General features: G+C 37.0%; 1 long non-coding RNA gene across 1 annotated transcript; it reads right to left on the bottom strand.

The window, feature by feature from the left end:
• Positions 1-1,693: 1,693 nt before the first annotated feature.
• Positions 1,694-2,622, bottom strand: LOC120067290 (uncharacterized). Its single transcript, XR_005478959.2, has 2 exons — positions 2,267-2,622; positions 1,694-2,168 (listed from the first exon to the last, which is right to left on the bottom strand). It is a non-coding gene; the product is annotated as an uncharacterized LOC120067290 (long non-coding RNA).
• Positions 2,623-3,696: the final 1,074 nt, after the last annotated feature.

Below are 3,696 nucleotides of genomic sequence, written 5' to 3'. Positions count from 1 at the left end.
TAACTTTTGCAAGACTTAGTAAAAATGTTAGTGTAATTTCTTCAACCCATTGAAGAATTAGTTGCTCATGATAAAGGAAAGAGACGACATGGATGAATTGAATATGAAAGATATCATATTTATATCAAGGTGTGCTAGTTTTTTCAATCTCAAATAGCTTAATACAAATAATATGACAAGAAAAATGTAGTAAGAAGCAAAGAATGAAAGTGTCAAGTCGCCAATCGCAATCTCTTGCTTCCTTTGGCTTGTATGGTGGATGCTTCAATGGTAGTTGCAATGGAGGTGGTGGAGTTTTTTCCTGTTTCAGAGAGGAAGACTGAGTTCTCACTCAAAATTTCTCAAAGAAAAGTTTGAGAGGTGGAAAATAATGGTGGAATTAACGAAGAATTTTGGCAGAGGTTCAACCAATCTCTTTCTCTTTTTAGCATCATTAGGTTAGATTTTAATTTCCTTTCGGGTTGTAAACAATGGATTAGATCTTTCTCCTTCGATTTGTCTATGAATCGATGAGGTAATTTAATTTAGATTTGGGAGCAAGAATTCTTTGTAAATTTCTAGAGATTTTTGTTTTTTGGGTTGAATGCATGTAGATTTTATGTTTTCTTTGAATTCGTTTCAATTTCGATATGCATGTTTGTGTTGTTGACTATTCACTCGGAAGCATGTGTTCCTTGCTAATTGATTCATAGCTATGTCACGTTCACACTCGAATGTCTAGCTCAATCAACCTAGTAGCAAATAGTTAATCGTGTATTTGATGGTTATTTCTAAAATGCATGTTTGCTAGGTTCAAAGATAAAATTTGGTTAATTGATTAGGCTATCCAATTGGTTAATCAAGACAATATAATCTCAAAGCTTAATGTGCATGTTTTTATTTTTATATGGACGCTATCAAACCCAAAGGATTTAGGGACATGTAGTTTAATTAGGGCGTGGCTTTCTAGCTTTAGTTATTATTTAGAACGCTTCCTTGATTCGTTCTTAATTAGTTGTCTACCACCGTAGAGGCTAGTTCAGTCATGTCAAGCAAGTTGTTGTGCATGCATAAATCAAATCCATGTCTAATTAACGAAATTCGATGATTGAAATTGCATTGGATCTCTCTTGCTCTCGAAACTAGATGAATCCAATCTTAGTTTACATTTACCCTTGTACTTTATGTTCTTGCACTTCATTATCACTATTCACACAAAACCTCTCCCCCTACCCCTCCCATTTCTCGCTCTAATTAGGAAATTGGCTTGACGAAAAACTCATATTAATGCTTCCCAGCAAATCGATCTAGACTTACCACTATTGCTACGCCATCGTAGTAATAGGAGGAGGATTTAGTATTATCCATTTCACTTGATTAGTAGAGGTTTGCTGATGTCGGTAATCCTTATTATCACTTAGTTTACAATATAAGCAAAGTCAAGCCTGAGATATTGAAGGGCCCCGATCTTGCTGTGATACAAATAAGGATCTTCCAAAGGATTTCCTTCAATAGGAGATGAGTGTTTGCCCAAGGCACACGGTGAAGCAGCAGGTTTAAGATCCAACAGACCAAGTTTATGAAGAAGGTCATCAACATATTTTGCTTGATTTAATATAAATCTAGATTACAGATAATGTCCCTGACTGCCTAAAAGGTAGTTCAACGCCCCAAGATCCTTCAATGCAAACTTATCATCAAGAACAATAGCCAGTCTCGAAATTAGGTGAGGTTTATTTCCAGTGATTATCACATCATCCACATAAACCAATAATAATAGGATAAGTTTCCAGAGTGAAAGATGAATAGAGAACTATCAGATTTTGAGTTCCGGAATCCCCATCCCAGTACAGCAACTCTCAGTGTATTATTCCAGGCACGGGGTTGCTGTTTCAATCCCATAGATAGCTTTGTCTAATTTACATACATAGTTCGGATGTGTAGTACTTACATAACAAAGAGGTTGATTCATGTGAACATCTTCATTCAGGCTGCCATTTAAGTATGCATCGTTGAGATCAAGCTGTCGAAGAGACCATCCTTTCGTGACAACCATGCTGAGAACAACTCTGATAGTTGAAGCCTTAACTATAGGGCTGAACGTCTCAAAAAAATCAACCCCGGGTAATGATGAAATACTTTCGCCACCAGTCGCATTTGTAGCGCTGAATAGATCCATTAGGGTTTTGCTTTAAGAGAAAAATCCATTCGTTACCCAGAACGTTATAAGACGGAGAAAGAGAAACAAAATGTCACTTTTGATTAGAGATGAGAGCTGTATACTCACTGTCCATCGCGACTTTCCATTGAGGAGTTGCTAGAGCATCTTTGAAGCGAGTGGGCTCGGTTACAGACCAGTTAGCCTTCGCCTTCATAACACAAACTTTGGGTTTAAAAATTCCCGATTTACCTCTGGACATCATGGGATGGGATGGTAATGGAATAGGATTGTAAACCGAGTTTTGATTTTGAGATAGGGTAGGCGGCGAAGGGGACGACTCAAACGGACTGGTAGAAGAAGATGATGATGAGTTTTGCGAAGATTCCTCGTGCGTAGGTTTAGTAAAAGAAGGAGATGTGTCAGGATTTTGGGTTGGTGGTGGTTATTGTGAAATTGGGCTGACAGCATCATGATGGTCTTCCGGTTAGTGAAGTGGAATGGGCTGGTGTAATTGAGCTTTCTGGTGAGGTTGAGTGGGTTATGGTTTTAGGAATATTAGTCAGTGATGGGCTGAAATTAAGTGATGGATAATTGTGGGCCTGATCCAGTCCAGAAGATGGGTGTAATGTGTTGGGAAGGTAGATTGGATGAAGTCTGAAGATGACTAGCGAAAAATGGGAATTCATTCTCATTAAACTTCACATGTCCGGATATAAAGACTTTCCTAGCAGAATTCAAGCATTGATATTCTTTGTGCACCGAATTAGGTCCCAAATAGACACATTTTTGTGAATGAAACTGAATTTTTGATCCTGATATGGTCTCAAGCATGGAAAACAAACACAATTAAACGTTCAAACATTAGTTATATCAAGTTTTTTTTTTTTTTTATTAAACATTAATTGAAGAGGTGACTTACCTTGCATAGTGTCGGTAGGCCATTTATCAGAGATACATATATTAGAAACGCATCCTGCCAAAAACTTAAAAGGCATAGATGCTAGTGCCAGTAATGTGAGACCCATCTCAACTATATGTCTATGTTAATTATTCTGCACGTCCATTCTAAGCATATGTGCATGGGGAAGTATATCGTGAGATTATTCCCATAGCGTTGCAGGGTTGATGAATTCGAGTATATTCTCCTCCGTTGTCTAATTGTAATGCCTTAATTTTCATATTGAATTGAGTTTTTGATCCATTGTAGAAAATGTTTAAATGTTGGTGTATCATATTTTTGTTTGAGAGGATAGATCCACAAAAGCCTACTATAGTCATCTATAAATGAGATATAATATCGACAGCCGTTAGACGACGTCATTGGAGTTGGTCCCCAAACATCAGTATGAACAAGATTAAATTTATCAGATGCATGAAATTTAGAGTCAACGAAAGGTAGAGCATGAGCCTTCCTAAGTTGGCACGAGAATATTCCATCTTCATTAGCCTTAACAGATAAATTACAATCTCTAGGTATTGAATTTAAAACTTTAGAGGAGGGATGATCCAACCGTCTATGTCATACAACTATTGATTCAATAACATTAATAAATATT

This window comes from Benincasa hispida, chromosome 12 (genome assembly GCF_027475165.1).
Source record: "Benincasa hispida cultivar pf3 chromosome 12, pf3_genome.v1.1, whole genome shotgun sequence".
Taxonomy (NCBI): Eukaryota; Viridiplantae; Streptophyta; class Magnoliopsida; order Cucurbitales; family Cucurbitaceae; genus Benincasa; species Benincasa hispida.
Note: the sequence above shows the minus strand (reverse complement) of the source record. Positions and strands in the feature narration are given on the sequence as shown.